This window comes from Xiphophorus hellerii, chromosome 16, assembly GCF_003331165.1.
Source record: "Xiphophorus hellerii strain 12219 chromosome 16, Xiphophorus_hellerii-4.1, whole genome shotgun sequence".
Lineage (NCBI taxonomy): Eukaryota > Metazoa > Chordata > Actinopteri > Cyprinodontiformes > Poeciliidae > Xiphophorus > Xiphophorus hellerii.
The window spans coordinates 23,962,936-23,976,635 of record NC_045687.1 but is presented as its reverse complement, the minus strand read 5'-3'; positions in this window follow the sequence as shown (position 1 = coordinate 23,976,635).

The window sequence follows — 13,700 nt, the reverse complement described above, 5'->3', positions numbered from 1 at the left end:
CAAAAAAAACAAAAAAAAAAACTTTAATGTTGGCTGGACCTTTGTTGAATTAGGTCAGTCACTTTTAAAAAGCGTGAATATTTATGCAGCCACTTTTTTTAGGTAAAATATTTTTTTTTGTTGCTATTATTTTTATATAGGTTAGTTTTCACTTTGACATTATAAGGTCTTTATTCTATTTTTTAGGTCAAAAATGCCCAATTTAGGTGAAAAAGCTTTAAAAAGATAAAACATACAGGGGGAGTGAGTATTTTTTATATGCACTTTACAGCAGTAAATTACAGGTAAAAGGACCTGAAGTACCTTAGTTTGAATGCAAATTCAAACTAACTTAAAAATATATGATGGGAAAAATAAAAATAAGAGGCTGTGCAGGAAGGGCTAATTTACAGCATAGGAAAATAATACTGTACATAAATTAAAATTGCAAACTCAGATCAAAAGAGATGTAGAACTAAGTATGACTGATAAAAATGTACAAAGTTTGTGTTTGTAATGTGATAACGTTGAATTATAACCCAAGTCTCCCTTGAATAATAGATTCTTATTCTCAATGGTGACTTCCTGGTTAAGTAAAGGGTAATTAAAAACAAGATGTGAAAAAGTTCAAGGGAAGTGAATACTTTTGCAAAAAGACTTTGCATATTTAACTCAATAATCGTAGGATCTATGAATCTGTTTACATATTTGTATTTGTTCTACCTTGGCTGAACAGGAAGTGGACATACCGTCGGTATAACCACGCAGCAACAAAAGAGACGTCTTCAGGAAACATCAGCTGCAGCAGCTGCAGCAGCAGCAGCAATGAGGACCTATTGAAGTTCACGCTGAAACGTTGTTTTGTCAGCGTCATATTTCTTGCCTTGTTTTATGGTAAATGATTTTCTTCTACAAACAGCAAAGCACCGATATTTCTAAGTTTTGTAGAGAGTTTTTAGTCTGAAAACAGTGTCACTAATCCTGCCACCTTCTTCTCATTTCTCCTCATTTGTCAGGATTTGCCTGCATTATTGCTCCTCTTTCCATGGACCCTCTGGTTTCTTCACCCCCCACCATAAACACAGTAAGCTTTCTGTTAATCAAAACCCATATATGAATGTCCTCTTTAGTGATATGACCCAACATCTAACTTCAATTGTGTTTAGGTTTTGGTCCCAGGATGTGAAGATAAAGGAAGACAAATACAAGAAGTGAAGGATGTTCTGATAGTCCTGCAGAATAAGATGGACTACCTTCTTCCATCTGCAGATTTGTTGCCCAACTTTGCTCTGAAATCACAAGGTAAGTCATTGCTATCATAAATCTGACTGAATGTTTTAAGCTTAGATGGTTTTAATTCACTTTCTGTGTGTATTTGAAAACAGGAGCAAAGGTTTTACAGTGGATGCCATTAGCCGCACATCCTGGCCAACTACAAAGATGCGGTTGGTTTGGGTTTGCACTAGAAGAGCCATTTATCCACCCAGACATTGTCATCCAGGTATGAACTGAACTGCAATCATAATGCAACATGAATACGAAGCAGAATGGTGTTTGTATGTGATGTAATAGTTAGAAGGTTGTTTGTTTATCATTTTAACATCCCACTGAAACTTTGAACTGGTTTTCTCTTCAGGGGAGGACTCGCCTAAATCCAGGAGAGTGCTGGGCTTTTGAAGGTTCCCAGGGACATTTAGCCATCGCCCTGTCCCACAGAGTCCTTATCAGTCACGTCACCTTGGGTCACCTGCCTAAAATGTTGTCCCCGACTGGTAACACCTGGAGTGCTCCCAAGGAGTTTTCTGTCTATGTAAGCCACAAGTATCTGAATATTAAACAGCAACACTCAGTCTAACTTTCAGACATATTTATAAGAATATTTGTCTAATTTTGTTTTGCAGGGAATGAGGGAACCTGAACAGGAGTGGACTCACCTGGGAACCTTCATCTATGAGGAGGATGGAGATTCGCTTCAGACCTTTGAGCTACCGGTATGTTTATCCCAGTTGCTTTTTTTTTATTGCTACTTTGCTTAATCACTTGCAACATATTTATACCCATTGAACTTTTCAGTGTTTTCATGTTAAAAATATAAACGTCATCATATTCTATTGGGACTTGATCAGAAAAACAAGCAAACAGAAAGAAGCTCATATTTGTGAACAAGAAAGAAAATTATACATGAAAAAAATAGCTCACGCTCAGTCAGTTTGAATATGGAGCATCTAAAAATTTAATTTTTAAAACCTTGCCAGATTCCGTTTTGTATTTAGGTCTGGACTTTGAGTATGAGGTGCTTGATCTAAACCTTCCCATTATATTGCTGGCTCTGTGTTTAGGGTGGAAGGTTTAACCTCTGACCCAGTTTTTAAAGTGTAACTTACCCCTTGACCCCTGGCAAATTTTGAAAAATAGCATCAAAGTGGGCGGGACAAGAGACACTTTCGAGTGTGGGGATGAGTGCTGAGCGGAGGGAGTGAGTGGGGCTGTAATCTGGCGAAAGAAGCGCTGTGGTAAACGTATCCACTTTGTTGCGATATTTCTAGATTTTTCAGGCTGGTCTAGGGACGTTTTCTCAAAACAGTTAGTGGTAAATCTAGAGAGTCTTTTTCTCTGTTGTTGGAGACTTTAATGGCGATAACTCTGTGTTGCTCGGCTGCAGACAGCTTGTCTGCCCTGAGCGAGCAACGAGAGCGGCCATTAGCTGCCAGAAGCTTCTCCGGCTTCCTCAGCTGGTCTCATACAGTCATCCTCAACACCAAACCCTCACCAACACTCAGAGCAGAGGAGACCCATCCCATTCTGTGTCCACATTGCAAACAAATCACACATTTGTAAAACTGAATAATGCTATCGGTCAATGCTTACCAATCGCCATGGCAACGCTGGCAACAACTCCTGAGTGCCACCGGTTTTAGGGGCGCTGTGCTTTGGTTACCTTAATGACAAAATTGTACCAAGCCCTACTGCTGCAACCAACAGAAAAATTTAATTCCCTAAGAGCCGATTGACCGATGACGATGAGACCAGTAATGAGATGATTTTAGGCAAATTAATGCCCAGTTGAAAGATTTGCACAAAAAATGTCCTTTTGCACAGAACATTCTATCTATTTAGATAGAATGCCAAATAACATATTTAGACAGTTTGTCAGCAAAAAAAAAGTTGATTTGGGGATGAGTTTCACTTTAAGTCTTCTGCAGGTTTTCTTCCAGGACTGATCTGTATTTATAGCTATTTCCATCAGCTGATGAAGATCACCCTCATCACCTTCCACTTCACAATTATATGCTTCTTTGTGTTGGACTATTACATAAAATACCAATTAAATACATGAACATTTGTGGACGTATGACAAAATGGGAAAACATTGAAGCAATGTTGGTGGTGCTCTAGCAATGCTTTGAAATCTCAAACTATTTTGCCTCTAATAAACTCCCTCTTAGCTCTACTGTACTATATTAAAACAATACATCATTTTATCATTACAGAGCCATGAAAAAATGGCCTTTAGCTCCATAAAGCTACAGATAAACAGTAACTGGGGCCACACAACGTACACCTGCCTCTACAACGTCAGAGTCCACGGAGAGATCGCATAATGAAGAGGTGGAGAAAGAGGATGGATAGAGGGTAAGTATGGACAGAGGTAAGTTTTGAGGCTTAAATTATTACATTTCTTTTGGAAAATTTTTATTTTTCAAAATGCCTGCCAATTAATTAAATTAATTGACAGACAACTTTTTCTACCCACAAAAACCTTTGTGAGTAGAAAACAATCATTTGTTAATGGGTAAAAATTAGAAGCAGAAGAAAGAATTAGGGTACAAAACAGGGGTTTAAAATTTCAACGGTGTAGACATCCATTTCATTCATACATATTTTGCATATCTGGACTACATGTGCCTGCATTTTATTATAACTACAACTAAATTATAGATATGTAGGCATGCACCTCATGTGGTCGCCGGGGCAGAAACACAATATCCATTGCTCTGGATATTGTGGGGTTGTGTTGGTAGACATGACTGCAACATTGCATGGACATCAGGGACATTTCCCCTGGATTGGCAGTCCGGGGTGGTGGTTCCCCTGTTCAAAAAGGGGGACTGCAGAGTGTATTCCAAATACAGTCGGATCACACTCTTATGCCTCCCTGGTAAGGTCTATTCAGTGGTTCTGGAGAGGAGGGTCCGTTGGATAGTTAAACTTTGGATTCAGGTCTTCATCCTGGTTGTGGAATACTGGACCAGCTCTACACCCACAGCAGGCTCTTAGAGGGTGCATGGAAGTTCGCTCAGCCAGTCTACATCTGCTTTGCGGACTTGGAAAAGGCGTTCGACTGTGTTCCTCTGGGAACCCTGTGGGAGGTTTGCTAGGCTCTCCCAGTGGGTGTCAGAGCTTGGTCTGCATTGCCGGCAGTAAGTCGGGCTTGTTTCTGGTGAGAGTTGGCCTCCGCAAAGATTGCCCAGATCCTGGATTCTGGACAGAATCCCTAGGTCCTTCTGTGGAGTTGAGGTATCCGTTTTGGTGGCCTTAGGATTGTGTCTCTGCTAGTTGCAGACGATGTGGTCCTATTGTCTTCATCAGGGCGTGACCTACAGCCTTCTCTGGAGCAGTTCGCAGCCGAGTGTGAAGCAGCCAGGATGAGGATCGGTGACCTGTTAGATCACTGTATGACCGGTGTCTGAGCTTGGTCTTCATTGCCGGCAGTAAGTCGGGCTTGCTTCTGGTGAAAGTTGGCCTCCGCAAAGGTTGCCCATATTCTGTTTCTAACTTTTATGGACAGAATCTCTTGGTCCTTCTGTGGAGTTGAGGTATCCGTTTTGGTGGCCTTAGGATTGTGTCTCTGCTATTTGCAGACGATGTGGTCCTATTGTCTTCATCAGGGCGTGACCTACAGCCTTCGCTGGAGCAGTTCGCAGCCGAGTGTGAAGCAGCTAGGATCGGGATCAGTGTCTCGTTAGGTCACTGTATGACCGGTGTCAGAGAAGTTTAAATATTGTGGGATTTTGCTCATAACTGAGGGAAAAGTGGAGCAGGCGATCAATAGGCAGATTGGTGCAGTGTCTACAGTAAAGAGGACATTATCTGCAAGCAAACCCAGATAAGCAAAAGAAAATGGATTGATGGATGGATGGATACAACTAAATTGAACATTCTCCACAGAATGTTAATATTTTTTATATAATTGGGTTGGGGCGGCGGGTTGGGGGTGGGGGCAACTGGGGAGGGGAGGGGGGTTATGCTCTTGGCAACCATTGGGCACTGTCTATGGTTGTGTGGGCTCTCGAGGCTGGTCGTCTTAGTTGGGGTATTTGGCCTGGTTTTTTCTCATGGTTGTTTGTCTACTCTGGTTGTTAATAGTTCTGGGTCCTGGAGGATGTTGCCTGGGTTATGTTTGTTGGCGTGTGTTTGTGTGTGTTGCATTAACTATTTTCAGGTTATGATGCTTTGGATCTGGAGCTGGCTGTTTTTTCTGTGCCATCCCTCTCTTCACCCCTCCACTGTGTGCTGCTCTGCTGCTGGATTTCTTCCTGTCCTTGTCATGCACAGTTGAGTTTTCTCTTTAATTTTGTATCTTGTGACTTACACACGCATCATGTATCAATATTCTTGCTAACTTTATGTTTTGTGTTTCTGCAGGTCCCTGTCTTTGTGTTTGTGTCTCTTTTCTATCATCTTTTTCTTCGGCCAGTCGAGGCAGACGGCTGCCCGTCCTGAGTCTGGTTCTGCTGGAGGTTTCTCTCAGCTCAAACTGAGATTTCCTCTCCACTGTCGCTATATGCTTGCTCAGGATGGGGGATGTCATCAAATTGGTTTCATGATCAATTTGATGGGGTTCGCCGAGGACCCCTCCGGGGAATCGTCACCTTAACGTGGTGGAGGGGTTTGAGTACTCCAGTGAACCTGATGGCTGTCTATTATTATTTTTATTGTATTTGAATTTTTGCTATTAGAGAACTTATGATCTCTAATGGCAAAAATTAGAGACCTAATGGTCCCTAATGTCAAAGATGGCTTCAGGGGTGGGGTCAACCAAGAACGATTCAAACTCTGTCCTCCCAAATGAATAAGGAGTTTTCAGCAGAAAATGATGCAAGCTTGAATTTATTCCTTAGGGGCCAAAATGAGGATCCCATGTTATTGACCATTCCTTTATGATATTTTGTGATCAAGATACCTTCTGCCTTTTCTAACAAAATTCTTCCTTCAATTGATAAATCGCTTTGAAGCCAAGAATTTAGTTTCTTTTGTACATTTTCTATAATAGGGTTAAAGTTCAGAGCACTTCTAGAGTTTTGATCTTTGTTGATCTTTATGCCGAGATACTGTAGGTGACAGAGTCTTTAACAGGAATATTATAAATGGAGGATGTGTTACAACTTTTAAGGGCTAAAAGTTCACATCTACTAATGTTAAGGTAGAGTCCAGAGGCTCTAGAAAATTTCTCAACTGTATTAATTGCTAAAGAAACGTGAGAAGTGTCTTTTAAGAATAAAGTATCTTTTTCAGCAATCGTGACACCTTTCAAATAGTTGAGTTTAATGAAATCTGAAAGTAATTGAGAGCAGATCAAAAAGAGGTATGGGGCGCCGGGCAACCTGGTCTGACTCCTCGCTTTAGATCAAATCTGGGAGAGGTACCAGTATGAAGCTTGATTGAACAATATATACATGGTTTTGATTGCTGCACAAAAGTGAGAGCCAAAACCAAATGTCTCTAATGTTTGAAAAATAAAATTATCTTCAATGGTGTTAAAAGCTTTACGGAAATCTAAAACTAATATAAGGCTGTCATCATGGCACAAACCTGCATAGTCAATCAGATCCAACACTAGCCTGATGTTGTTAGCTACATGTCTTTGGGTCATGAAACCATTTTGAGTTTCATCAATTATAAGGTTAAGAACACTTTTCATCCGCATCGCAAAAATTTGAGCTAGTATTTTATAGTCGTTAACACAAGAATTTTACGGTTGGTAAACTGCTCAAAAAACATAAGATTTCTTCTGCACTTTTGAAATGCTACTTATCTTACAGTGCTTACTACTTAACAAAAAATTTACAGGTAGTGAATTTTTCATTAAAATTAAAATGTTTTTAAATTGTCATTTTTCTAAATACATTATAAAACAGCCATTCAACAGAAAATTTAAAATCTGATTTATACTTCGTGGCAGTTTGTTATAAGAAAAAAAACGCTCATTGCTTAACATCAAATTAATAAGTAATATTGTTGTTTATAAAACATAAGCTCTTTTGAAATACTGCTCATCTACTTAGACACAAGAAATTTACAATTGGTAAATGTTGCAAAATTAAAAATCAGATGTTTACTTTATGGCACTTTACAAGGGAACATGCTCATCTCTTAGCAACAGATTAACAACCAATGGCCCTTACCTGACGGCCGCGTTTCATTGGCTGATGAACATTCTATTTTTAGCAGCTACCACGTGCGTGGCGTCTCACAAACACACTTAAGTCCAGCTTAATGGCAGAACTGATGCAACTTCTACACCTTGAAGCCTGTCTGCTACACAATCTTACGTTAGCTAAACAGATCAATATGCAATGTGTCTGTATCTGACTGTAAAATAGTGTGGTCAAGGAGCCACAAGGTGAACAAAAACAAACATCACCAGCCACCAGTTTCCAGAGTCTTCTGATTAATTTTTATTTGCTTCTTCACACTCTGATAACCACCTTTTTTTTTTTTTTGACCTTCCCAAAAACACTCTTTTTATAGCCAATTGGCAACACACCTGCACATGAGTGGACCAAGCCACAATTAAACAGGTAAAAAACAACAAAAAAACAAAGTCTAAACAGGAACAAACATACAATTATTAATCTAATTTACAAACTCATCTACATAATGAAATAGTCTGCAAAATAAACCCTGTAAGATAACTCAAAAAGCTACTTTAAAGAAAAACAAACAGATCAATATTCAAAGAAAACCCTCTAATTGGTAGAACCCAGCAAGGCAATCAGTGACATCATCTAGCCATATAAGCAGGAAATACTGGGCCGGCCCCTCCCATACTCCTGCCCTGCTGCAGATCTACAAGGGACAAACAATGGTAAGTAAAAACACAAATACCATGAATATATTCTGAAACAAAATAAACAAGTTCAACCAATAGCAAATGTATCAGAAATAAGAATAAGGGACACTAAAGATTTTATTTTAGCAGAAAAGGCTTTGGACTAAACTGTTACTCATGTTAGCCACTCTAGCACCAAGTACAGTGCATCAGGCCTAGGCACACTCACACATTTGCCAACAAACCACAGGAATCACCCACTGATTTCAAAAGTAGCCTACAAAAAGATGAATGCCCGACTTACCCAGCCTTGCAAGAACAATAGGCATCAGTGATCTTGTCCACAGCTATATTGATGTAGAGAGTGTGTGGATCTGCTGTTTTCCTCATCAAGCGAAAGCATTTTGCTGTGACGCGCACAATGTTCTTCCTTCTAGGCGCCATTCTGTTCGGTGGAACTAGCAGACCAGATGCATTTGGAACCAACACCTGATGAAGGATCTTGTTTATCCGAAACGTTGTGTAAGTTGGTTTTTTCATGTGACTTACCTTTAAATATTAAAGTTCCTTCGAACTGATTTATCGGTTTGTGTCTCTTTTCGCGTCACGGAAGTGATAGTTTTTTGTTATAGTTAGTTTTCGTTTGTCCACCATCCTACATAGATTTTATTTTTTCAGTTTTATTTCAGTTTTAGTGTATTTTAGTTTAGTTTGTACCCTTCCGGGTCTGCAATTGGGCAAAATTATGTCCATTTATTATGTTGAAGACCGGGAGGACTCGGGGTGGACGCGAGTAATTCGAAGGCCGCAGGCCCGTCCACTCCCCCACCGCCAATACTTCGATGACCCACGACGGGATTTTATGGAGCGGTTCCGGCATCGGCATTCTCCCACCTACGCCGACGCGGCCCGCGGGAACTGGACTCGCAGTACCGAACCTCTGAGGATGTCGCCGCAATGATGGCCGCCTCGACCCCTGAGGCCCGATCTTCAAGATGGCCGCGGATGGCCCAACGGCAACCTGGGCCACCAAAACAGACCGGTAGGCCATCAATAAGTTGGGCACAGACCGGGCCAGAATCGGAGATTGGCTCACGACCCTGTCCATGTAAACAGAACCGCACCAGGCCACCGCGCCATGAACCTGCGCCGCGACATGGATCTGCACCGCGCTATGCTAAGGGCTGGGAACCTGCACTGCGCAGGGAACCTGCACCGCGCCATGAACCGACATTGCACTGAGAGCTGGCACCGCGCCCTGAACAGCGCCGTGCACCTGCGCTGCGCAGAGCGCCTGTACTGCACCGGGAGCCAGCGGAGGAACCGGAGCTTACCGAAACACGGGGGACAGGAGCCGAGCGCGGCCCGCCCCTCTAAGGCCGGACGAGCGCTTCTCTGATGACCCGGGAAAAGGTTGCGGGAAAGGTCCGGATCATCCACCGGCTCATTAAAGTGGCTCACCACCTGGCGAACGTGGAAGCCGACAACACGCCCTCACTCCGTTGGCTTATGGACCACTTGGCCAGAGTGATTGTGTCGGCCTTCCTTTCGCCCGACACGGCCCTCAGGATCAGAGGGAATGCTAAGGACTGGACATGGACCACCTTATCAATCCTGAGGGACCACTATAAGGCCTGCCTCGACAGAGACCTGTTACTCCTGTTGGAGTCTGGACCAGGGGATTGGGCCCGTAGTAACTTGGGGCGTCGCCTCCAAGACACGACGGTGCTTCGCGCCGCACTTGGCTGGAGGAGAAGCTGCAGGCTCAGAGGCTGGAGCCTGAGTCTGTGGCCGGACCCTCCAGGGCCGACCTGCCTGCGGCCCCTGCTGGAGTTGCGGCGGTTCCTGCCCCCACGGAGGACAGTCGGGGACGTACCATGATGTCAGGTCGCGGTGATGAGCACCCAGTGCCGACTGGGTGGTCACCGTGGTCTGGGAGATCGGAGGACGAGGCGGCCGGGGACGCGGCTTCAGCCTCTCCGGACCTAGCGGAGGGTGTCCGGACGAGGCGCACCGCCCCAGGACAGAGGATGGAAGGACCCCGGACGCCTGAGGGACCGGTGGGATGCCGTCGTCCCACCAGACACATCTGCACCCCCAACAAACTGAGGGACTGGAGCCTCACCATCACGCGGAAGTGGGTGATTCTTGGCGATTTTAACGTTGCCCGTTTCCCGACGTTCGACGCCGAGGACCCCCAGGTGGACGCCTTTCCGGGGGCCAAGTGGAAACATGCTGAGGCGCTCCTGCAGGCAGCAACCATCTGGAGCCCTGTGGAAAGGCTCATTTTGTCCTTTGGCCTTAATAACAGGGGCCAGAGGGCAAAAGCAACACCCATCGTGGAGCTCAAGGCCGCCCTGCAGGTTCCTGGAGGCACAAATCCTGGTGCCGGAGGTGAACTTTGGTCCTCTCCTCAGCCACCGTGAGCAAGAAAAGCTGAGGCATTTGAACAGTTTTATCCCAGTAAAAATGATTAGTTCCTCAAGACAGTTGGGAGTAAAAATGAGTGTGCCTCACTTACACACTTTAGTAGAACAATTTCACACTGATTTTGAGTCATTGAACACCATGGCTGAATTGTGAATATATTTTATGTAATTGTTTACAACCGTTTCTGGCATGGTTTTTAATGACTTAGTCACATGTGATTTTAATTTAATTTCTTGTTTAATAAAAACACCCCAATTGCAAACTTGTGTTTTTTTGTTTGTTTGTTTTTTTATATTAGCGGAATATAAACAAAGCTAGCGAGGTCCATTAGAACCAGCCCTGTGGTTCTTCCACAGTCTGTATTTATGTGGATGTCATTGAACATTTTGACAAGGGTAGTCTGACTGTGGTGAGCATGGAAACCAGACTGAAAAACATCAAGGAGAAGGGTCATTAAGAAGCACTTCAACTGTTGAAACACAGCTTTGTCAGTATTTTTGATGATGAATTGAGGGATGAAGATTGGCCAGGAATTCTGTATTAGTGAATTGTCCAGATTGTTCTTCCAATCCATGGAAACTGCCCCAGATGTTAAAGCAGTATCGCAGAGTTTCTGACAATATTTTGACCTTACCTGGCCCAAGCAATATTGGTCTTATGGCATTACAACTATGAAACCAAATGTGTTGCCAAAGTGGTTCTGTGTTGCTCTTTATCATGCCAAAACCACTTTAGTGTCATTGGCAACCGTAGTTTTTCAGAAAATTAATTGGGGCCTGCCATGCAAAGCAATGGCAGGAACCTATTGCTATTCTCCCAATTCTTTATTTTTCATCCGTAACCGTTAATGCGGCTCGTACCGCTGCGTGCACACCTACAAATGAGGTATCAAAACGTGCAGAAAATTCACGCCATTGGAGCTATTACTTTTGGTGGGATTTGGGGTTAACATGGCGACATAATTCGCAAAAAACTACGAAAAAAACCCCATTATAAGTCAATGGGAAAAATCCTAGAAATACCCTATTTTTGAGGATTTTCTGTGTCGTCACGAATTCACGTAGAAATGCCATTCAAATTTCATTTTGTAGATACGTCTGTGATCTCTTCGAAAGTGAAGACGGCTCGTCGATACCAATTACGGTTTGTCCACAATTTGTCTCTAAGCGACCCAAAGTTTCTCATTTTTCCTAAAATTAGAGTGCGTCTCTCACTGATTAGAGTGAGAAATCAAGAGAACTTTTTCACCCCAAAATAATTTTGAAATCGCCATCACGCCCACAAATATCGCACGATTGGTATCAAAATCGGTCCTGACATTGATACGCATGTCTGCTCTGGTAAAATGTTTTCGAAATTTATCTAGATCGTACGGTTTTCTGTCACGGTGCTTCAGAGCAAAGTCATGCGACAGGATTTTCTAGGCTGTCTCAGGCTCTGTCACTAACAGTTCACACCTTGGTGAGAAACTTATTTAACATAGCAACGGAACTCAAGAGGCTATTGGCTGCTGATTAGGACTACAAATACGCATCACTGTAGTTCTAACTATAGTGGAACACACAGTTGAAACAGATCAGGACTGAACTGGACTTTAGAACTACTTGCTGCTATGGGCTGTATATAACTGATTTAACTCAGTAACTGTTACACATGGGATTAGTTTGGAACTTTAAAATTAAGCATAATAATAATTTCAAAATAAAAGCCTTGAATATAACAAAAATTCCTAAATAAAAGCCTTGAATATTTTTACATGACGTAATTGCTCTTTTTGGCTTTATTTGACTTTTTCATCCAAAGCACTGTTACACATGGTATTAGTTTGGAACTTTGAAATGAAGCATACTGAAAATTTCAAAATAAAAGCCTTGAGAATTTTTACATGAGATTATTGCTGTTTTGAGCATTATATAACTGATTTTATACAATGACTGTTATTCATGGGATTAGGTTGGCCCTTTGAAATGAAGTTTAACAAAAATTCCAAAATAAAAGCCTTTAATATTTTTACATCAACTACTTGCGTTTTCAGCATTATATAACTGATTTAACCCAATGACTATTACACATGGGATTAGTTTGGCCCTTTGAAATGAAGCATACTGAAAATTTCAAATTAAAAGCCTTGACAATTTTACATCGGGTATTTGCTCTTTTGGGCATTATGTGAATTTTTTATCCAAAGCACTGATAAACATGGGATTAGTTTGGCGCTTTGAAATGAAGCTTAACAAACATTTCAAAATAAAAGCCTTTAATATTTTTACATCAACTACTTGTGTTTTGAGCATTATATAACTATTTTAACCCAATGACTGTTACGCATGGGATTAGTTTGGCCCTTTCAAATGAAGTTGAACAAAACTTCCAAAATAAAAGCCTTGAGAAAATTTTAAATCTTACTGAATGGTGCACGTCCACCTTACTTAACGTTCTTGTGATTCTCCACATGCTATTGATTACGTTGCAGCGTTCTTTAGCATCGATGCTAATTTGTAGCGTGACAACGCCGGGCCCAAACCGACAGGCACGCCTTGGCAGGCCCCGGCTATATTTCTTCCGAAATTTTCTAGTTGTAATTTTTGCAATATTCTTTTAGCCACTATTTTCAGGGGGTGGGGGTTGGGGGTGAAATGGGGGGTTAGGAGCATGTCGCTGTCACAATTCCACTGATAAGCTGGGAATATGTCAAAAAGATTTGCACAGGACATACAAACCCCCATGCTTTCAAAGAGAAAATGTCTTTTAGATAAGTTCTATCAACCTGAGCTACTCTTAATGTTGTGGAATAGTGTAGACGTTTGAGCTAACACTGTCTGTCCAAATTTCCGTTTACACATGCGGACTGATTAGTCTGTGCCCTTGAAAACCTGTCCAGATGCTTCCAGATGGCGTCTCTGTAATGCTACAGGCGGCTCTGGAACACAGACGATTTGGCAGCACTTCCAGGATCTGTCCGAACAGAATGGGCGCATTACTGTGGAAGAGTTTCTGGTTATTTTAGGATTTGCAGAAACTCATACACCCCAGCTATCATCCCAAGACAGAAAAACAAAATCTGGGTTTTCTAACTCTGTTGTCATTTTTAGTTAAGTAAGACAAAATGAACTGCCACAACAATACTGGGCTAAAATACATAAAGATAGTAGAGCCTGCAGAGTGAAAATGTATTGAAATAATGCAGAATCATGAACCATAATCATGTAACAGGCACATGTTACATGATTATTTAATT